At 41.4% G+C, this 24,599-nt stretch overlaps 1 protein-coding gene across 7 annotated transcripts in view; it reads right to left on the reverse strand.

The window, feature by feature from the left end:
- LOC106565671 (AMP deaminase 2) overlaps positions 1-24,599 on the reverse strand; it is a 78,293-nt gene that overhangs the window by 21,753 nt on the left and 31,941 nt on the right. The window contains exon 1 of one of the 7 annotated variants that reach the window (XM_014133026.3): positions 14,841-15,215. The exons of the other annotated variants lie outside the window; for them this stretch is intronic. The gene's annotated coding sequence lies outside the window, so the exon portion shown is untranslated. Of the gene's footprint in view, positions 1-14,840; positions 15,216-24,599 lie in introns of those variants that run through there. 7 annotated transcript variants of the gene reach the window in all.

The following is a 24,599-nucleotide window of genomic DNA, read 5'->3' on the forward strand; positions in this document are numbered from 1 at the left end:
CCTGTAAATTAGTGTGTCCCACAGCATGCTCTGCTACACCTAATCACCCCATGAAAGGTGCCAGAGCAACTGGACTCATCACAAACACAGACATACAGACTCTGGTCTCCATTACAATGACTGTCCATTCATGTCAGTATCATCACCACCACACTACAGTCATATGTGCTCTGTAATACACAGTACTCATTGAATAAGGCTAAACACAAACAGTACCATCCATCCATGTATCATATTAATACAATGGGCTCATTCAGTAGTGCTAAGCATGGCCACTATGTCATCATCAGCACAGTCAGATTCACCCTATGCACATTACATTTATTCAATGATAATAAATGATATTCTATGAAAACACTAGTGTCATCATGATGTGAAATCCACTGGATTTCCCACAGTGAAGCATAGCTGTAGCCTACTGACGTTACACGCCTGATTCAGAAGATAGGGAGTGAGATTTTTAATTTGAGAAGAACGGATTCACTTTTTCAATGCTAGTTAGGCATACTATAGTTATCACATTTCACATTGGATTTATTAAATACAAAAAGGTAAGACGTGTTTAAAATTCTGGTGCTGCACTGCACACACAAGCTTGTCAGCTAGCTAGCTTCCCTGGTCCAACATTAAGCCAACTCTGAAGTTCAAAGACATTCAAAGTTCATCCATAGAAGCCGCTCCTCCGTAGGTATAATTCTGTGGGACTATTTCAGATAATATATGTCATCACATGCATCTCATCACAGAACTAGGCCTACTGGGAGACTAAAGCAAAGCAACCCACTGGCATCTACAGGAACTGAAAGCCTTCAACTATGCTGCTAGACTTCTGGGGTAAATCAACATGTCTAAGTAGGCAGATTTAGACAGGACTGCAGTGGTTGATGGTATCTCCCCTAAACGAGATTTGGTATTATATTTGTAATTTATGGGACTTTATTTAGTATATTTTCTTTCAACATCAGTTTATAGGCCCACCTTGACCTTTGTCACAGTGCTGCATTGGCAAAGCACAGAGGAGGACACAGAAACAAAGACACACTCTCATACACTCCATTATCCCCTGCGTAGCCTCCATGTAATCCCCCCCTCCCCGGATCCTGTCCTTCCCTCCACCACAGACGCCTCTTAATCCAGCACCCCCAAACCCATTTAGCTTCAGTGACCTCAGAGGGGAAACGCAACACTTCACAACACCACAGGCAGACAGGCCCATTGTCAGTGTTTACTGCAGGCTCTCTCATACGAACAACACTAGGTCAGCAGTGCATTCGGAAAGTATTCAGACCCCTTTACTTTTTCCACATTTTGCTACGTTATAGCCTTATTCTAAAACAGATGTCAAAAAACAATGCCCTCAATCTACACACAGTACCCCATACTGACGAAGTAAAAACTATTTTTAATACATTTAATACATGTATTAAATATAAAAACGGATATATTACATTTACAAAAGTATTCTTCCCTGCAGATCCTCTCAAGCTCTGTCAGGTTGGATGGGGAGCGTTGATGCACAGCTATTTTCAGGTCTCTCAAGAGATGTTTGATCGGTTCAAGTCCGGGCTCTGGCTGGGCCACTCAAGGACATTCAGAGACTTGTCCCGAAGCCATTCCTACTTTGTCTTGGCCGTTGTCCGGAGCGCTCTGGAACAGGTTTTCATCAAGGATCTCTCTGTACTTTGCTCTGTTAATCTTTCCCTCGATCCTGATTAGTCTCCCAGTCCCTGCCGCTGAAAAACATCCCCACCACATGATGCTACCACCACTATGCTTCACTGTAGGGATGGTGCCATGTTTCCTACAGACACTTGGCATTCAGGACAAATAATTAAACATTGGTTTCATCAGACCAGATAATCTTGTTTCTCATGGTCAGAGAGTCCTGTAGGTGCCTTTTGGCAAACTCTGAGCGGGCTGTCATGTGCCTTTAACTGAAGAGTGGCTTCCATCGGGCCACTCTACCATAAAAGCCTGATCGGTGAAGTGCTGCAGAGATGGTTGACCTTCTGGAAGGTTCTTCCATCTCCACAGAGGAACTCTGGAGCGCTGTCTGAGTGACAATCGGATTCTCGGTCACCTCCGTGACCAAGGCCCTTCTCCCCCGATTGCTCAGTTTGGCCAGCCGGCCAGCTCTAGGAAGAGTCTTGATGGTTCCAAACTTCTTCCATTAAAGAATGATGGAGGCCACTGTGTTCTTTGGGACCCTCAATGCTGCAGACATTTGTTGGTACCCTTCCCCAGATCTGTGCCTCTACACAATCCTGTCTCAGAGCTCTATGGACAATTCCTTCGACCTCATGGGTTAGTTGCTGCTCTGACATGCACTGTCAACTGTGGGACCTCATTTAGAAAGGTGTGTGCCACAGGTGGACTCAAATTGTAGAACCATCTCAAGGATGATCAACGGAAACAGGATGCACATAAGCTCAATTTCGAGTCTCATAGCAAAGAGTCTGAATACTTATGTAAATAAGGTATATATACAGTTGAAGTCGGAAGTTTACATACACTTAGGTTGGAGTCATTAAAACTTGTTTTTCAACCACTCCACATATTTCTTGTTAACAAACTATAGTTTTGGCAAGTCGGTTAGGACATCTACTTTGTGCATAATACAAGTAATTTTTCCAACAATTGTTTACAGACAGATTATTTCACTTATAATTCACTGTATCACAATTCTAGTGGGTCAGAAGTTTACATACACTAAGTTGACTGTGCCTTTAAACAGCTTGGAAAATTCCAGAAAATTATGTCATGGCTTTAGAAGCTTCTGATAGGCTAATTGACATAATTTGAGTCAATTGGAGGTGTACCTGTGGATGTATTTCAAGGCCTACCTTCAAACTCAGTGCCTCTTTGCTTGACATCATGAGAAAATCAAAAGAAATCAGCCAAGACCTCAGAAAACAAATTGTAGACCTCCACAAGTCTGGTTCATCCTTGGGAGCAATTTCCAAACGACTGAAGGTACCACATTCATCTGTACAAACAATAGTATGCAAGAATAAACACCATGGGACCACGCAGCCGTCATACCGCTCAGGAAGGAGACGCGTTCGGTCTCCGAGAGATGAACGTACTTCGGTGCGAAAGGGCAAATCAATCCCAAACAACAGCAAAGGACCTTGTGAAGATGCTGGAGGAAATAGGTACAAAAGTATCTATATCCACAGTAAAACGAGACCTATATCAACATAACCTGAAAGGCCGCTCAGCAAGGAAGAAGCCACTGCTCCAAAACCACCATAAAAAAACCAGACTACGGTTTGCAACTGCACATGGGGATAAAGATCGTACTTTTTGGAGAAATGTCCTCTGGTCTGATGAAACAGAAATAGAACTGTTTGGTCATAATGACCATCATTATGTTTGGAGGAAAAAGGGGGAAGCTTGCAAGCCGAAGAACACCATCCCAACCGTGAAGCACGGGGGTGGCAGCATCATGTTGTGGGGATGCTTTGCTGCAAGACGGACTGGTGCACTACACAAAATAGATGGCATCATGAGAAGAAAAATTATGTGGATATATTGAAGCAACATCAGTCAGGAAGTTAAAGCTAGGTCGCAAATGGGTCTTCCAAATGGACAATGACCCCAAGCATACTTCCAAAGTTGTAACAAAATGGCTTAAGGACAACAAAGTCAAGGTATTAGAGTGGCCATCACAAAGCCCTGACCTCAATCCTATAGAAAATATTTGGACAGAACTGAAAAAGCGTGTGCGAGCAAGGAGGCCTACAAACATGACTCAGTTACACCAGCTCTGTCAGGAGGAATGGGCCAAAATTCACCCAACTTATTGTGGGAAGCTTGTGGAAGACTACCCAAAATGTTTGACCCAAGTTAAACAATTTAAAGGCAATGCTGCCAAATAATAATTGAGTGTATGTAAACTTCTGACCCACTGGGAATGTGAAAATGTGAAATAAATAATTCTCTCTACTATTATTCTTGTTACGACTTCTGCCTAAGTCGATGCCCCTCCTTGCACGGGTGGTGCTCGGCGGTCGACGTCACCGGTCTTCTAGTCATCATTGATCAGTTTTTCATTATCCATTGGTTTTGTCTTGTCTTCCATCACACCTGTTTCCAATCCCATTAATTATTTGGGTATTTAACCCTCTGTTTCCCCTCATGTCCTTGTCAGTGATTGTTTGAATGTTATGTTACGTGGATTTGTGTTTCGGTGTGCGACGGGTATTCTTTACCCAGTTTATTTTGTCCTGTGGTTATGGAGTTTGTTTTTTATTAAATACTCCATATTTAACCAACTTGGTTTCTCCTGCGCCTGACTTCCCTGCCACCTACATTCACGAATATGACAATTCTGACATTTCACATTCTTAAAATAAAGTGGTGATCCTAACTGACCTAAGACAGGGAATTTTTACTTGGATTAAATGTCAGGAATTGTGAAACACCATTTAAACTCAGTTTATGTAAACTTCCGACTTCAACTGTGTATATATATATATATAATAAATAAAAAAATCCCAGTCTACAAGCAATACCCCATAATGACAAAGCAAAAACAAGTTTTGAGATTTTTTTGCAAATGTAATAAAAAATAAATATTATGGGGTAACTGTGTGTGTGTGTGTGTGTGTGTGTGTGTGTGTGTGTGTATATATATGTGTGTAGACTGGGATTTTTTAATTTATTTAATCCATTTAAGAATAAGGCTGTAATGTAACAAAATGTGGAAAAAGTCAAGGGGTCTGAATACATTCCGAATGCACTGTACATCACTGGGGTGGTGGGTTACTACAAAGTAATGGTGTAATAAAACTAGTGCAGACTGCAGACACAGTGGCACAGAAGATTAGGAGTTGTAATATGGGTGACCCTGATTTAGAACACGCAACACCATACAGCAGCTTAAAGCCTAGTTAGTGGTTGTTCTGGATAAGAACAGAGGGGCTAATTTTAAAGGAGCTATAGTGATCTCAAAAAGCAGAAAAATAGACTACTGTGCTTCATGCAAACTACAATATAGGCCTAGTAAAAAGTATGATGCACAGACTAAACAGTGATATGACTGTAAATTCAGATACCCTCATCTAATTCATTCACAACACAAGAGGATTTTATTAGGATCTCTTTTAGTCCTCATTTGGATTAATCTTCCAAATGTCCTTAAACATTAAAATACATTTTATAATACAAATCACATATAACACTGTTACACACAACAGGCAAAATACACTGACATATTGACCAGATAAATACTTTAACAATCTGAAATTATAGATTGTTCCCTTCATCTACCATAGTCCTGCACGACCTCTAATTTATTATATTTAAAAGGTTCTAAAGTATTGTTTGAATTTATATATTGAAAGGTTTCTGGTTTGCTCAGAAAAATTATTCAATTTCTTTATTGCTCTGAATCAAAATGTTATTTTGCCTATTTCTCTTTTCTGCCGGGATAACACAGATGTTGGACAATCTATTCCTAGTATTGACTGAATGTCTGTCTCTTACCAACTGAATACTGATGTGAATGGAGTTTAGCCGTTTTAAATGGTGTACATTGTGAAATAAAATAAGCATATTTTTTTCTATTATCTTGTTGAATGATGACCAACTAAGAGCATTGTGCATGACTACAACAGAATAATCATATCACCTTAAAACAATCATTGCTGCTTTGTTCTGTGCAATCTGCAGCCTCCTAATTTCCCTTGCTGATGCATGTCCCCAGACCACAGAACAGTATTTCACCTGACTCTGAATTAATGCTTTCCCGGTAAATACTTAGCTATCCTTCTGATCATGCATGCACTTTTATTTATTTTTATTTTTTATTTTTTTACATAGATGAGTTATTTGAAATGACCATGATAAGCAGTTGTCTAGGTGCACCCCAAGTAGTTTGGTTTCTGCCACTTCCTCAATTTGTACTCCACCCATACTTAATTGCATCCCCATGCTGTGTTGGCCATTTCCTGGTGGAACAGACCAACATAACCTTGATTTTCTTGGTGTTCAAAACAAGTTTGTTCCGGAAAACCCACTCCCTGATATTTCCCAGATCTACTTGTAGAGTTTGCTGTACCTGTTGATATTCCACAGTTTAAAGCATGAGTGGAAGAAAACAACCCATTGATATACAGTTGAAGTCGGAAGTTTACATACACCTTAGCCAAATACATTTAAATTCAGTTTTTCACAATTCCTGACATTTAATCCAAGTAAAAATTCCCTGTTTTAGGTCAGTTAGGATCACCACTTCATTTTAAGAATGTGAAATGTCAGAATAATAGTAGAGAGAATGATTTATTTCACATTTTCTTTCTTTCATCACATTCCCAGTGGGTCGGAAGTTTACATACACTCAATTAGTATTTGGTAGCATTGCCTTTAAATTGTTTAACTTGGGTCAAACGTTTCGGGTAGCCTTCCACAAGTTTCCCACAAGAATTTTGGCCCATTCCTCCTGACAGAGCTGGTGTAACTGAGTCAGGTTTGTAGGCCTCTTTGCTCGCACACGCTTTTCAGTTCTGCCCACAAATTTCTATAGGTTTGAGGTCAGGGCTTTGTGATGGCCACTCTAATACCTTGACTGGTCTTGGTCTCGGCTGATTTCTTTTGATTTTACCATAATGTGAAGCAAAGAGGCACTGAGTTTGAAGGTAGGTCTGAAATACATCTACAGGTATACCTCCAATTGACTCAAATGATGTCAATTAGCCTATCAGAAGCTTCTAAAGCCATTACATACATTTCTGGAATTTTCCAAGCTGTTTAAAAGGCACAGTCGACTTAGTGTATGTAAACTTCTGACCCACTAGAATTTTGATAAGGTGAATTATAAGTGAAATAATCTGTCTGTAAACAATTGTTGGAAAAATGACTTGTGTCATGCACAAAGTAGATGTCCTAACTGACTTTCCAAAACTATAGTTTGTTAACAAGAAATTTGTGGAGTGGTTGAAAAACAAGTTTTAATGACTCCAACCTAAGTGTATGTAAACTTCTGACTTCAGCTGTAGGTGGACTGTTTCCTGTCAGTTAGATATTAAATGTTACCTCCTTAAATCCATAATGCAATAATTTTGTCAAAATTATTTGATGATCCACTAAATCAAATGCTGCACTGAAATCAAAAAATAGTGCACCCACAAACCTGCCATTATCCATAGCATTAAGCCATTGGTCAGTCATGTCAACCAATGCAGTGTTAGTGGACTGTTTTTTGCGATAAGCATGTTGATTGGCTGTGATCAGATCATTATTGTCCATATACTCTCATATTTGTCTACTCACAATACCCTCCAATATCTTACTGAGTGAAGGGAGTAGACTGATTGCTCGACTATTGGCAGGAGTAATGGGTTCTTTTCTGTCTTTCAGGATTGAACAAAGTTCAGCATGCTTCCATACATTTGAAAACTTCCCCTTTTCCAGTGACCAATTAAATATGTATTTCAGAGGAGCTGCAATCTGGGGAGCAGCATAGTGAAGTAAAAAATTGTCCATTAGCTCATAACATTTAGAATTGCCATTGGGTAATGACTTCAATAGGTTTAACACCACTACTGACACCAGTTTATTTTGCTCATAATTTGATCATCAATCCATTGGACAATAGCTTGTTTGGAAGAATGGGTGTTTACATTATCACTCAGTAAATTACTTTCTTTGTTAAAAAAAGGCAATATCAGCTGGTTTTGTTATTGTTCTCCCATCAACCTCCACACTAGATGGGCATGATGAGATAGATGTACCAAGATAGATGTACAGTATTTCAAAAAAGTATTGAATCATTTTTACAATCAATAAAAGCATTTTTGTAAAATAGTTTTTTTCTTACGATTTGATTTAACTGCATAATTACATAGTGTTCTATAATTCTGTTCATCAATTTCTAGTTTTTATTTGGCTGCTAAGACTTTTGCCATATTTCTTTGAGAAAATGCCTCACCCAGTTCATCATCAATCCATGGTGATGGACAAGCCCCAACTGTACTCTTTCTTGCTGGGGCATGATGGTCCATTACCCCACTGAGCAAATCAATAAAACATTCTGTAGCATGATTTAAATCATCCTCTAGATAAATCAGCTCGCAGGGTACAGCAGCCAAATAATTTTGAAATTGCTTATGATTAAATGATTTAAAATGTCTCTTGACCACAATCCTTGGGGGTTTCTTTGGAACTTTAGTGTTCATGGTTATGGTCACAATACTATGGTCTGTCCAGCCCACTAGCATTGATTTGGCTTTTAAGCATTACAATGGTATATTACAGGAGATCAGATCAATGCACATACAGTGCCTTGCAAAAGTATTCATCCTCCTTGGCATTTTTCCTATTTTGTTGCATTACAACCTGTCATTTAAATTGATTTTTATTTGGATTTCATGTAATGGACATACACAAAATAGTCAAAATTGGTGAAGTGAAATAAAAAAAAAATACTTGTTTAAAAAATTATACTAAATAAAAAAACGTAAAAGAGGTGCGTGCAAATGTATTCACCCCTTCTGCTATGAAGCCCCTAAAAAACATCTGGTGCAACCAATTACCTTCAGAAGTCACATACAGTAAGGGAAAAAGTATTTGATCCCCTGCTGATTTTGTACGTTTGCCCACTGACAAAGAAATGATCAGTCTATCATTTCAATGGTAGGTTTATTTGAACAGTGAGAGACAGAATAACAACAACAAAAAATCCAGAAAAACGCATGTCAAAAATGTTAGAAAATGATTTGCATTTTAATGAGGGAAATAAGTATTTGACCCCCTCTCAATCAGAAAGATTTCTGGCTCCCAGGTGTCTTTTATACAGGTAACGAGCTGAGATTAGGAGCACACTCTTAAAGGGAGTGCTCCTAATCTCACATAGTGTTCTTGTTACCTGTAAAAAAGACACCTGTCCACAGAAGCAATCAATCAATCAGATTCCAAACTCTCCACCATGGCCAAGACCAAAGGGCTCTCCAAGGATGTCAGAGACAAGATTGTAGACCTACACAAGGCTGGAATGGGCTACAAGACCATCGCCAAGCAGCTTGGTGAGAAGGTGACAACAGTTGGTGCAATTATTCACAAATGGAAGAAACACAAAAGAACTGTCAATATCCCTCGGCCTGGGGCTCCATGCAAGATCTCTCCTCGTGGGGTTGCAATGATCATGAGAACGGTGAGGAATCAGCCCAGAACTACACGGGAGGATCTTGTCAATGATCTCAAGGCAGCTGGGTCCATAGTCACCAAGAAAACGATTGGTAACACACTACGCCGTGAAGGACTGAGATCCGCAAAGTCCCCCTGCTCAAGAAAGCACATATACATGCCAATCTGAAGTTTGCCAATGAACATCTGAATGATTCAGAGGACAACTGGGTGAAAGTGTTGTGGTCAGATGAGACCAAAATGGAGCTCTTTGGCATCAACTCAACTCACCATGTTTGGAGGAGGAGGAATGCTGCCTATGACCCCAAGAACACCATCCCCACCGTCAAACATGGAGATGGAAACATTATGCTTTGGGGGTGTTTTTCTGCTAAGGGGACAGAACAACTTCATCGCATCAAAGGGACGATGGATGGGGCCATGTACTGTCAAATCTTGGGTGAGAACCTCCTTCCCTCAGCCAGGGCATTGAAAATGGGTCATGGATGGGTATTCCAGCATGACAATGACCCAAAACACACGGCCAAGGCAACAAAGGAGTGGTTCAAGAAGAAGCACATTAAGGTCCTGGATTTGACCATATTAATGACCTAAGGCTCGTATTTCTGTGTGTTATTATATACTGCTCAAAAAAATAAAGGGAACACTTAAACAACACATCCTAGATCTGAATGAAATAAATAATCTTATTAAATACTTTTTTCTTTACATAGTTGAATGTGCTGACAACAAAATCACACAAAAATAATCAATGGAAATCCAATTTATCAACCCATGGAGGTCTGGATTTGGAGTCACACTCAAAATTAAAGTGGAAAACCACACTACAGGCTGATCCAACTTTGATGTAATGTCCTTAAAACAAGTCAAAATGAGGCTCAGTAGTGTGTGTGGCCTCCACGTGCCTGTATGACCTCCCTACAACGCCTGGGCATGCTCCTGATGAGGTGGCTGATGGTCTCCTGAGGGATCTCCTCCCAGACCTGGACTAAAGCATCCGCCAACTCCTGGACAGTCTGTGGTGCAACGTGGCGTTGGTGGATAGAGCGAGACATGATGTCCCAGATGTGCTCAATTGGATTCAGGTCTAGGGAACGGGCAGGCCAGTCCATAGCATCAATGCCATCCTCTTGCAGGAACTTCAGACACACTCCAGCCACATGAGGTCTAGCATTGTCTTGCATTAGGAGGAACCCAGGGCCAACCGCACCAGCATATGGTCTCACAAGGGGTCTGAGGATCTCATCTCGGTACCTAATGGCAGTCAGGCTACCTCTGGCGAGCACATGGAGGGCTGTGCGCCCCCCCAAAGAAATGCCACCCCATACCATGACTGACCCACCGCCAAACCGGTCATGCTGGAGGATGTTGCAGGCAGCAGAACGTTCTCCACGGCGTCTCCAGACTCTGTCACGTCTGTCACGTGCTCAGTGTGAACCTGCTTTCATCTGTGAAGAGCACAGGGCGCCAGTGGCGAATTTGCCAATCTTGGTGTTCTCTGGCAAATGCCAAACGTCCTGAACGGTGTTGGGCTGTAAGCACAACCCCCACCTGTGGACGTTGGGCCCTCATACCACCCTCATGGAGTCTGTTTCTGACCGTTTGAGCAGACACATGCACATTTGTGGCCTGCTGGAGGTCATTTTGCAGGGCTCTGGCAACCTTGGCCCGGACCTGCTGTTTTCAACTCTCTCTCTCTACCGCACCTGCTGTCTCTAACTCTGAATGATCGGCTATGAAAAGCCAACTGACATTTACTCCTGTAGTGGTTGCACCCTCTACAACCACTGTGATTATTATTATTTGACCCTGCCAGAAGAGGACTGGCCACCCCTCAGAGCTTGGTTCCTCTCTAGGTTTTTTCCAAGGTTAATGCCTTTCTAGGGAGTTTTTCCTAGCCACCATGCTTCTACATCTGCATTGCTTGCTGTTTGGGGTTTTAGGCTGGGTTTCTGTAAAGCACTTCGTGACATCGGCTGACATAAAAAGGGCTTTATAAATAAATTTGTTTGATGTCAATTAGAGGTCGACCGATTAATCGGAATGGCCGATTAATTAGGGCCGATTTCAAGTTTTCATAACAATCGGCAATCGGTAGTTTTGGCCCCCGATTTGCCTTTTTTTTTTTTTTTTTACACCTTTATTTAACTAGGCAAGTCAGATTAAGAACACATTCTTACTTACAATGACGGCCTAGAAACAGGGGTTAACTGCCTTGTTCAGAGGGGATTCGTTTTTGCAACCTTCGGTTACCAGTCCAACGCTCTAACCACCTGCCTTACATTGCACTCCACAAGGATTAACAGGCTGACTACCGGTTACGCGAGGGCAGCAAGAAGCAAAGGTAAGTTGCTAGCTAGCATTAGACTTATAAAAAACGATCAATCTTAACATAATCACTAGTTAACTTCACATGGTTGATGATATTACTAGTTTATCTAACGTGTCCTGCGTTGCATATAATCGATGCGGTGCCTGTTAATTTTCATTGAATCACAGCCTACTTCGACAAACGGGTGTTGATTTAACAAGCGCATTTGCGAAAAAAGTACTGTCGTTGCACCAATGTACCTAACCATAAACATCAATGCCTAACAGGAATATTTAGACTTAGCCACCCGTTAGATAAAATACGGAACGGTTCCGTATGTCACTGAAAGAAAAAAACTTTTGTTTTCGAGATGATAGTTTCCGGATTCGACCATATTAATGACCTAAGGCTCGTATTTCTGTGTGTTTATTATATTATAATTAAGTCTATGATTTGATAGAGCAGTCTGACTGAGCGGTGGTAGGCAGTAGCAGCCTCGTAAGCATTCATTCAAACAGCCCTTCGCTGTGCTTCAAGCATTGCGCTGTTTATGACTTCAACCTGGGTGGGTATAATTTGTGGAACATTCCAACAGGAATCTATTCCAATAACTTCGTAAATAACAAGGTTTCCAAAAAACAACGCATACAAAGTTGTATAGCGGCAGAATAAGATACCGGGTAGGGAGTGGTCTATTTCATTGCATTTTTCACTCATCACGTTTATTCCGAAAAATGTCTGTCCTCACATGTCTGGTTGCCTATGGACAAACCTTAAGAATAAGCTACGTGGTGAGTTGATGCCTATTCGGCAGCTAGTTAGCTAGGTTTGTATGCGTTGCTACTTTGTATGCGTTGTTGGTTGGCAACCTTTTACTTTACGTTTTTTTGGAACAGATTCCTGTTGGAACGTTCCATAAATTATACCCACCCCTTCAAGCCTGTCAACTCCCAAGATTAGGCTGGTGTAACCGATGTGAAATTGCTAGCTAGTTAGCCGGGTGCACGCTAATAGCGTTTCAAACGTCACTCGCTCTGAGACTTGGAGTAGTTTTTTCCCTTCCTCTGCATGGGTAACGCTGCTTCGAGGGTGGCTGTTGTCGATGTGTTCCTGGTTCGAGCCCAGGTAGGGGCGAGGAGAGGGACGGAAGCTATACTGTTACACTGGCAATACTAAAGTGCTTATAAGAACATCCAATAGTCAAAGGTATATGAAATACAAATCGTATAGAGAGAAATAGTCCTATAATTCCTATAATAACTACAACCTAAAACTTCTTACCTGGGAATATTGAAGAAGGAACCACTAGCTTTCATATGTTCCCATGTTCTGAGCAAGGCACTTAAACATTAGCTTTCTTACATGGCACATATTGCACTTTTACTTTCTTCTCCAACACTTTGTTTTGCATTTTTTAAACCAAATTGAACATGTTTCATTATTTATTTGAGGCTAAATTGATTTTATTGATGTATTATATTAAGTTAAAATAAGTGTTCATTCAGTATTGTTGTAATTGTCATTATTAAAAAATATATATAATAAATCGGCCGATTAATCGGTAGCGGCTTTTTTGATCCTCCAATAATCGGTATCGGCGTTGAAAAATCATAATCGGCCAACCTCTAATGTCAATGATGCGTCGTGAAACAGTGTTGTTTGATGGAGAAATTGTCTGTATAGTTTTTGGGGCCTTTTCCCCCAGCATTGCGCCAGCCATATCTGTGGCAGCAGGAAGAATTAAGTCCTCCACAATAGTATGGAGCTTGCCTGTCCTAGCCACTCGGTAGCTCACCATATAAGACTTCTAGCCCCTTCTTATTAATGGTATCTGTTGCTTTAATACGTGTCTTACTATTCGAAAGTCATCTTAATTCTCGCTCCAAAAACTCCTGTGGCTTATTTTTCAAATTGGCATGTTTGTTTCTAAATGTATGTGCAAGAGTGAAGGTTTCATCGAGTTGTGAGATAGTACTTTTGCACATGTAACACACTGTGGCTGAGGAAAGGCACAACTCCCAATATAAGTGAACCCTAAATCAATGTAGTTCTCATCATATTTGCACCTCTTTGATGGTCCAAAGTCCCTGTCTGTTGTTCGGTGGTTTCACGGGTAAGGGGGCAGTAGCTCTTCGGCTGCATCAGATTCACAACTGTCAGTGTCCATGCTAGCTGGGCTAACAACAAATGTATAATTACTGATGCTAGCATTGGATGTGCTCGTGGAAGCAGAACAACTTGTGTCGTCGACAGGTGCAGGTGTAGTACTGCTGGTTGTAGCAGTACTACCAGTAGAGCTGGTATGTGTCTCTATGGACGCGAGCCTTACTTTTTTTTAACCATTTATCAATTTTCGAGCAAACGGAATGAGCAGCAGCTACGTTTGGCTACATACGGATTGTTAGTGGAATTCCCGCGAGAGAGTAACGGTTAATGTGATTGGATGTTAATTATTTGACTAGGCTACCTGTATTTGACATTGCACTGTTATTTCGCTGCCACATTGAAAGTCACTGAGCTCTTCCGTAAGGCCATTCTACTGCCAATGTTTGTCTATGGATATTGCTTGGCTGTGTGCTCAATTTTATACACCTGTCAGCAACGGGTGTGGCTGAAATAGCCAAATCCACAAATTTGAAGGGGTGTCCACATACTTTTGTATATATAGTGTATATTGTCTCAGCTGGAAAACAAAACACGGCAATCTGATTCGCACCGAAAGGTAGAAAAGTGTGCTGAAAGACCAATGGGCTGGATTCAAACCCATGCTAGGTAGACAATCATAACTAGGAGGATTGTGGTAAACAAACATCAAATGTTTTGTCATTTACATTTCTTGCTATTCAAGTTTGGGGCTACATTGCTAGCCATAGGCTGTGACATCACACACACTGACAGTTTGAACTGCCTGTAAAAGTGAACGTTTTAAACTGTGCTGAATGGAGGACTTTTGAAAGGTCATTGCAACTTTATTCACGTCACGAATATCAGCTGTCATCATACACTGGCAAAATTCTCTCTTAGGAGATCTACCCCCTCAACAAAACACATACATCCCTGTGGAGTCACAAACAGGGTCACCCCAGCCGAGAGACTGTGAGACTGGCAATACTAGCGACAGACCGGCCCAGCAGTTTCCTGCTCTATCGACTGATGGTGCCTCCATGTGTGTTGTATTTTCAATGTGTATGTGTGTACATCCCGCTCCTGTCTCAGAAGTAGTGGAGCAGGGTACAATATAGAAACTGACTCCACCACACAACTAGCACACTAACAACATGGCCATGTTATCCACTAAGGATAAGATAGCTGGCTACATCATCACTCTGAGGGAACATAAACACAAGACTCATCTCTCTTGGTGTGGTTGCGGTTACAGTACCTCACGGTCGTGGTGGAGGTGCGGTGGGCATGCGTGAGCTCCTGTGGGATGCTGGGACATGCCACCAGGCCGGGACAGGACGGCTGCTGCTCCCTCCCCCGCCGGAAAAGAAGACGTGGAGAGAGAGTGATGACAGAGAGAGAGAGCGACAGAGTGCTCTCACCCTCACATATGCAGCAGCAGCGGGATTCACTGTGTCTTCTCTCGCTCTCTGATCCTCTTATCACGGTCTCTTTTTCACACTCGGTTACGTTTTGCACTGAGTATGTTTTCCCTCTGCTTCCCCCCTCCTCTCTGTCTCTATGCCTGTGCTGCTTCCTGGATTAGGCCGGTTTTCTGTACACGAACAGCACAAGCTTCAGGCTCCAGGATTTAAATACCTCCGACATTGGTCTGGATCGTACCACTTGGCGTAAAGGGGTGGGAGGAGGGCTGCACCACTTCATTGTGCTGTAAAATGGAGAAGGATGGGTTTCTCTCACCACTCCCTCTCTCCTCCTCTTCAGTTTTCATCTCCCTCCCCATCCTCATCACAGCATTACCGCATGCTGTGTGTTCATATTTAGCCTAAATTATATGAAAGTAGTTTGTTTCTTTGTGTTCTTTACATTCATGAGTATTTGGTCTGCATAAATAGAAAGTAGCCTATAGTGCCTGAATGTGCACATAGCTTATATTTAAGATTCTGCAAATGTGAACAGTGAACATCTTTTAGAATTTCTATATACAGTACCAGTCAAAAGTTCGGACATACCTACTCATTCAAGGGTTTTCTTTATTTTTTACTATTTTCTACATTGCAGAACAATAGTAAAGATATCAACACTATGAAATAGCACACATGGAATCATTAAACAAATCAAAATATGTTTTATATTTGATATTCTTCAAAGTAGCTACCCTTTGTCTTGATGACAGCTTTTTTTCCTTCTGAATGCGTTTGAGCCAATCAGATGTGCTGTGACAAGGTAGGGGCGGTATACAGAAGATAGCCCTATTTGGTAAAAGTCCATATTATGGCAAGAACAGCTCAAATAAGCAAAGACAAATGACAGAGCATCATTAATTTAAGACATGAAGGTCAGTCAATATGGAACATTTGAAGAACTTTGAAAGTTTCTTCAAGTGCAGTTGCAAAAACCATCAAGTACTATGATAAAACTGGCTCTCACGAGGACCACCACAGGAAAGGAAGAACCAGAGTTACCTCTGCTGCAGAGGATAAGTTCAAGGGCTATTTGACCAAGGAGAGTGATGCATCAGATGACCTGGCCTCTACAATCACCTGACTTCAACCCAAATGAGATGGTTTGGGATGATTTGGACCGCAGAGTGAAGGAAAAGCAGCCAACAAGTGCTCAGCATATGTGGGAACTCCTTCAAGACGGTTGGAAAAGCATTCCTCATGAAGCTGGCTGAGAGAATGCAAAGAGTGTGCAAAGCTGTCATCAAGGCAAAGGGTGGCTACTTTGAAGAATCTAAAATCTAATATATATATATATATATATATTGATTTGTTTAACATATTTTTGGTTACTACATGATTCCATATGTGTTATTTCATAGTTTTGATGTCGTCACTATTATTCTACAATGTCGAAAATAGTAGAAATAAAGAAAAACCCTTGAATGAGTAGGTGTCTAAACCTTTGACTGGTACTGTAGCTTACTCTACACAGTGGGCTACTGTATATATGATGGGATAGAACTGAGTACACTATATTAGCATTTATGAATTAGTACCATACAGTATGTAACCTGTCTTCCATGACAGCAGACAGTCATCTGCTCTAATGCAGCGTGTAAGGAGCCAAGCAGGCCAGCAGGCAGGAAGGCAGGGGGAAGAGGGTATTTCTTGCTTCCTTCCTCACATGACTGCTGTTAAAGGGAAGCCTGTTTCAGGCTGGGTCCTCCCTCCCTAGAACACTGCTGGAACTCTGTAGGAGTCTTTCTAATCTATTCTTTATTCTTTGACCTGTCTTTAGGCAAGGCTAAGAGTAGAAGCATGTAGTGAATCTTGTTAGAATGAGAAGCTAAGGACTAAGTGACGGGAGTGAAAATGACAACAGAGGGAAATTCCACTCATAGCAGAGAAGGAAGACACAAGGTCACACACACACCAGGGTTTCTATTTAACGGCTTTTGGCCAATAAATAAAATTGTAGCAGGCCAAAATCTGATCGCAAAAGAATGCTTTTTATTCATTGATGGAAATACCAGTCGATGTAAATATATCTGACCGTCATGCTTATCGGTCTATAGGTTAATTTTCTGAATTTAGTGGAATTAAAATGGCCTGTGTGTATTTTCATTAGACATCATGTATCTTATTTATCCAACACAACGATCACACGCGCACAGCATACAGAGACTATTTTGATCAGGATTTCTCATGCAGCTCCTCAGCTGGTTGCTGCTGGAGTAAAACATGCTTTTATAAGCCCATTCATTGCGTTAGAATTCTAAATACAATCGCATGTTAAAAACTGTTTTGGTGCACGATTGAAAAGAGCTGCTATTTTTTTTTGAAGCGCACTTCCTATTCCCTATTCAAGTGCAGGCAACAGGCTATCAGTGTGTCACCCACCACTTTACAATGTGAGCAGGAGGCAGTATCCATGTATCCATTCTGAAAACATCCATTTTGAAACCCATCCTAGTTGTTGCATCTTTAGATTCCCTTCTTTCTAAATTTCTTCCAGAGATTTTCATCTCTGCCACATATGGAACCACTATCAGGTGCGCTGTTTTGAATGGTGTTTTCCCAGGTGCGCTGTTCAGAACTGTGTTTTCCCGCGAATTGCATTTTGGCAAATGTTTGAACATTACGTTTTATTGGCTGCTTCATTACATGGGTTGCATGTTCTGTTAAGATGCATTACCATAATCTAAATGTGATTCCTGTCATTCTGAGCACCGTGGGTGGGCCCCCTAATGCAGGTGTGTCTAGCTCATTCCACGGAGGGCCGAGTGTCTGCAGGTTTTTGCTCCTCCCTTGCACTTGATTGATCAATTAAGGTCAATAATTAGTAAGGAACTCCCCACACCTGGTTGTCTAGGGCTTAACTGAATAGAAAAAACAAAAACCTGCAGACACAACGCCCTCCAGGGAATGAGTTTGACACCCCTGCCCTACACACACACCATCCCCACCGATAAGCATATAGACCTAAGCAGATAGACACAGGCACAGACCAGACACACAACACGTCTAGACTAGGGTCTGGGGTTCTGGGCAGTTCCTGTATTTTGTGCAAAACCTGCAAGTATAAATACACATAATTGCACAAGAGTTGAGCTAACCTACAATAACTGGCTTGAGTCATGTTCTGTCCTGCCAGAACCCAACCACTCACTGTTTCCTCCAGGTCTATGTCACACTGACACACACTGAAGCACTGAATCATGTCCTCGTAAAACAACATCCCTAAAAGGCAGTGACTGGCCTTTCCAAGTGAAATCATAGCATTACAAGGTACAGTTTTTTCAGTTCTTCTGGGGGTAACACAGGTAGGGTGACCCAAATCTGGCTTGTGTTATGTAACGCAATATAAATCTGATTACTGGGAGATTGGTTTCACACTGGTTGCTAAGTCAATCGATTACTCAATTTTATTGACTTACTCTTGATACAAGAGAAAAACATTGTCAGAGAATTTTTTTTCATGAGCTATGACACACTACGAGATAGGACCTTGAGGGCTTGATGATTGTCATCTGTGTGAAGATCTGACAAAGTTGACAGTACTAGAAATTGTCCTTTTTCTAAACTAAAACATGATACTTCACCCAACCCCTTCACAACCCTCCACTGAAATCCCTACTCCAGAATGCACCAGATGTTAACTGAAAAAGAAAGCTGACCTAGATATGCCTTTCCTCAAACTTTCAGACATATTTGCCCCCCCCCCACCACACACACACACACACACACACACACACACACACACACACACACACACACCACACACACACACACACACACACACACACACACACACACACACACACACTGTACTGTTCTTCCAGACTTTCCTATGACACACATCCTTGGCACGTGACATTGGGAGCCCACAGGATACGGGGATAAAATACGCCCCTCTCGATGTGTGGTTGGGGGGGGGAGCTTGTGATGCAATAGAGCTGGGCCAACAAAACCACATCTCCATAAATCCTCGTTAATTATTGGTGCAGAAAATGCGCCATAGCAGAAGGAAACAAAGTATTTACGTTTAGGCTAAATTCCCAAAAAGAGAGTAAGCACTAGCAAGCAAAGCATCCCATCTCACTGAAAATAAACATGCTCAAAGAGAGTAGCTTCATGATGGTTGAGTGATAGGGCAGGCCTTTAGTGGCTGGATTTCATGAAGATAGTATACACAGGGCATGTTAGTTAGTTTTAGTGTCACTGTTGACATTAGGCCTACATAATGTTACATTTCTGAGAGTAATAACTCAAAAGAGAGAGGGAGAGACAAGGAACAGACTACAAAGAGAGAAAAAGCAAAAATAACAGTGAGGAGGATAGCAAAGGCAATATCATGAAGAAAAATGGAAAGAGAGTGAGTGAAATGAAAGAAAGGAAGAGTGAGACACAGAGGAGAAAACCTCCTACTCTGGGTCTTGTTCACTTATTGATGAGCCAATCAGTATGGACAGGGGGGATGGGGGCTTGCACAACAGAGAAACGACGGAGGCCTTGCCTGATAGAAACTCTTCACTTCTGTTCTACACATGAAATATTGAAATGACTCCTTGCCAAGGTGTGCCTGTCAAGAGCCTTCAGCTTTTTCGAAGACAGGATTTCAAAACATTTAACAGTAGCATCCAACTGTGGGCTCCCGAGTGGCAGGAGTGGTCTATGGCACTGCATTTCAGTGCAAGAGGCATCACTGCAGTACCTGGATCGATCCAGGTTGCATCACATCCAGCCGTGATTGGGAGTCCCATAGGGCGGCGCACAGTTGGTCCAGCGTCGTCCGGATTTGGCCGGGGTAGGCCATCATTGTAAATAAGAATTTGTTCTTAACTGATTTGCCTAGTTAAATAATATAAATAAAACTGTATAGGCTACTATGGTCTTATGTTACTCCCAATGCTTCTATGTTCAAACCTGAAATTAAAGCAAGTCGTGAGTAGGCTGTGGCGATCATGACATTTTGACAGCCAGTTATTGTCATGCAAAAGATTGTCAGTCTCACAGTAATTGACCGCAATTTACATAAACACGTTTAGCATCTCCAGGCCTCCACACATACAAGCCGCTGATGTGCGCCTTTGAAACATCTACGTTTTAAAAAAAGTCTAATAAATTAATTGAATATACAACATCACAATAAATCCATTATTTATTTTAGGCAGGTCTAGATGGCAGCAGTGTATGTGCAAAGTTTTGGACTGATCCAATGAACCATTGTATTTATGTTCATTGATAGCTAGCTAATGATAGCTAGCTAACATTAAACCTGGCTGGTTAGCTCCCAGCAGATTCATGCAGGGTAGTAATGACATGATTTGGCACTATGTTCATTGTTGTTTAACTAGCTAACGTTAGCTGGCGTGTGTGATCTTACACGTTGTTTACCTAGCTAGGTTAATTGTTTATCTAGCTAGCTAGCTACATGTCTTAAGCTAGTGTACAACACCCGTTGAATATGGCCGGTGTCAGTATACATCGGCAAAAAAGCGCAATGAAATTGTTGCCAGCAGAGCTGGTAAGGCTGTTTTCATGTTATACAGAGGTAAACAAATCATCGGTCAGAGCGTCAAGTGTGTGTTTAGAACACTCCGAGAGCAAAACGAGATGGGTGGGGCTAAAGCTTAAGAGGTTGTGAACGATACTGAATGGGTGTAGACAAAGAGGAGCTCTTCACTAGATAGCAAAACATTCAAAGGCTATTTTCTCAAAAAGTGAGTTTACAAGTTTATCAACTTCCAAATCAGAATTTACTTTCCCATTGTTCCTCAAAAAATGCAGTGTATGATATACCATTTTGTAGATCTAAGTCTCTACATCTATCCAATGTAAAAAACACAATTTCAAATTTTGATACATAAGTCCAAATGTCACAAATGCTTCATAGAGTTCAAGTCACAGATACATCTCAACATCAACTGTTCAGAGAAGACTGCATGAATCAGGCCTTCATGGTCGAATTGCTGCAAAGAAACCACTACTTAAGGACACCAAAAATACGAAGGGACTTGCTTGGGCCAAGAAACACGAACAATGGACATTAGACCGGTGGAAATCTGTCCTTTGGACTGATGAGTCCAAATTTGAGATTTTTGGTTCCAACCGCCATGTCTTTGTGAAACGCAGAGTAGGTGAACGGATGATCTCCACATGTGTGGTTCCCACCGTGAAGAATTGAGGAGGTGTGACGGTGCTTTGCTGGTGACACTGTCTGGGATTTATTTAGAAATCAAGGCACACTTAACCAGCATGGCTATCACAGCATTCTGCAGCGATACGCCATCCCATCTGGTTTGCGCTTAGTGGGACTATCATTTATTATTCAACAGGACAATGACCCAACACACCTCCAGGCTGTGTAAGGGCTATTTGACCAAGAAGGAGATTGATGGAGTGCTGCATCAGATGACATGGACCCCAGAGTGAAGGAAAGACAGCCAACAAGTACTCAGCATATGTGGGAACTCCTTCAAGACTGTTGGAAAAGCATTCCTCATGAAGCTGGTTGAGAGAATACCAAGAGTGTGCAAAGCTGTCATCAAGGCAAAGGGTGGCTACTTTGAAGAATCTAAAATATGTTTAACACTTTTTTGGTGACCACATGATTCCATTCCTAACTGACCTAAGACTTTTTTACTAGGATCAAATGTCCGGAATTGTGAAAAACTGAGTTTAACTGTATTTGGCAAAAGTGTATGTAAACTTCCGACTTCAACTGTATATATTGATTTGTTTAACATATTTTAGCTTACTACATAATTCCATATGTGTTATTTCATAGTTTTGATGTCATCACTATTATTCTACAATGTAGAAAATAGTAAACATAAAGAAAAACCCTTGAATGAGTAGGTGTGTCCAAACTTTTGACTGGTACTGCATATACACACAAAAGTATGTGGACACCCCTTCAAATGAGCGGATTTGGCTTAAGCCACACCCGTTGCTGACAGGTGTATAGAATCGAGCACACATACATGCAATCTCTATAGACAAACACTGACAGTAGAATGGCCTCACGGAAGAGCTCAGTGACTTAACGTTGGCACCGTCATAGTATGCCACCTTTCAAACAAGTCCGTTCGTCAAATTTCTGCCCAGCTAGAGCTGCCCTGGTCAACTGTAAGTGCTGTTAGTCTGAAGTGGAAACTTCTAGGATCAACAATGGCTCAGTCGCGTAGTGGTAGGCCACACAAGCTCACAGAACGGGATCGCCAAATGCTGAAGTGCGTAGCGCTAAAAAATGTTCTGTCCTCGGTTGCAACACTCCAAACTACCTCTGGAAGCAACGTCAACACAGGAACTGTTCATTGGGAGCTTCATGAAATGGGTTTCCATGACCGAGCAGCCGCACACAAGCCTAAGATCACAATGCGCAATGCAAAGCGTCGGCTGGAGTGGTGTAAAGCTCGCCGCCATTGGACTATGGAGCAGTGGAAACGCATTCTCTGGAATGATAAATCGCGCTTCACCATCTGGCAGGCCGATGGACAAATCTGGGCTTGGCGGATACCAGAAGAACGCTACCTACCCAAATGCGTAGTGCCAAGAGTACATTTTGGTGGTGGAATTAATGGTCTGGATCTGTTTTTCATGGTTTGGGCTAGGCCCCTTAATTCCAGTTTGGGAAATCTAAATGCTACAGCATACAATGACATTTTAGACTATTCTGTCCTTCCAACTTTGTGGCAATAGTTTGGGAAAGGCCCTTCGCTGTTTCAGCATGACAATTCCCTCGTGCACAAAGCGAGGAAAATGGTTTGTCGGGATCGATGTGGAAGAACTTGACTGGTCTGCAGAGCCCTGACCTCAACCTCATTGAACACCTTTGGGATGAATTGGAACGCTGACTGCGAGTCAGGTCTAATCGCCCAACATTAGTGCCTGACCTCACTAAGACTCCTGTGGCTGAATGGAAGCAAGTCCCTGCAGCAATGTTCTAACATCTAGTGGAAAGCCTTCCTAGAAGAGTGGAGGCTGTTAGAGCAGCAAAGGGGGGGGGAGACCAACTCCATATTCATGCCCATGACTTTGAAATGAGATGTTCGACTAGCAGGTGTCCACATACTTTTGATCATGTAGTGTACATACATTGCTTTCCGAAAGTATTCACACCCCTTGATTTTTTTCTACATTTTGTTGTGTTACAAAGTGTCATTTAAAATGGATTTAATTGTCATTTTTTGTCAACAATCTACATAAAATACTCTAATGTCCAAGTGGAAGAACATTTTGTACAAAATTCATAAAAAATAAAACACTAATATGTCTTGATTAGATAAGTATCAACCGCCTGAGTCAATACATGTTAGAATCACCATTGGCAGTGATTACAGCTGGGAGTCTTTCTGGGTAAGTCTAAGAGTTTTGCACACATGGATTGTATAATATGTACAATTCTTCAAGATCTGTCAAGTTGGTTGTTGATCATTGCTAGACAGCCATTTTCAAGTCTTGCCATATACTTTCAAGCTGACATACAGTGGGGAGAACAAGTATTTGATACACTGCCGATTTTGCAGGTTTTCTTACTTACAAAGCATGTAGAGGTCTGTAATTTTTATCATAGGTACACTTCAACTGTGAGAGACGGAATCTAAAACAAAAATCCAGAAAATCACATTGTATGATTTTTAAGTAATTCATTTGCGTTTTATTTTATTTATTTATAAATACCAGTGGATGTAAATACATTTGACTGGTCATGCTTATCGGTCTATAAGATAATTTTGCATAATTTAGTGGAATCAAAAATGGCGCCTGTGTACAGTATATTCATTATGATATAGAGCCTTCGAGTAGAAAATCTGTCGGACAGCGCAAGAGCTGCTGCAACATCTTGTGGTGCTTACAAGACAACTGGGAAGTTGTATGACCGTTCAAACCGATTTTTCCCAGTCGGAACTAGTTTTTTCCCAAGTTGTCTTGTAAGCACTGAGTTGGAAGTTGGAGATTTTCGAGTTCCAAGTTTTTTTGAACGTGGCATCAAATGGCAACCACTTTGAATTGAGCAGGAGACAGTATGCATTTTTGAAATATATACTTAATTATTTGAAACCTGAACGTTTTAATACGTTTTAATACATATGAGGCATGTCTTACCTTGCTTTAAAGTAGTCTATTAGATCTCTTTCTAAATTTCTAATGGATATTTACATCTCTTTCACATCAAACCGCTCACATGTGCAGTGCCCTTTCGACAACAGTGTTTTCCCGCTAATTGCATTATGTAACAAACATTTGGGAACACTGCCTTGTGCGCATTGATGCACTTCTAATGTGAAGAAATAATAGTTTATCAACATTTTAAGCTAAACGTTCTGATCTGTTGCATCAAACTCATTGCTTTCCAAAAATATATATGTAGGCTAGGCCTACTGGTTGTATGAATTTTGGACCTATTGTCCCACAACTGTCCCAGAGTGTCCACCCTGATCGGTTTCCCCTGTCCACCCCCCTCCAGGTGTCGCCCATCTTCCCCATTATATTTATAACAGTGTTCTCTGTTTGTCTGTTGCCAGTTAGTTTTGTTTCGTCAAGCCTACTAGCGGTTTTCCCTCTGT

The sequence above is a fragment of the Salmo salar genome, chromosome 12 (assembly GCF_965601325.2).
Source record: "Salmo salar chromosome 12, fSalSal1, whole genome shotgun sequence".
Lineage (NCBI taxonomy): Eukaryota > Metazoa > Chordata > Actinopteri > Salmoniformes > Salmonidae > Salmo > Salmo salar.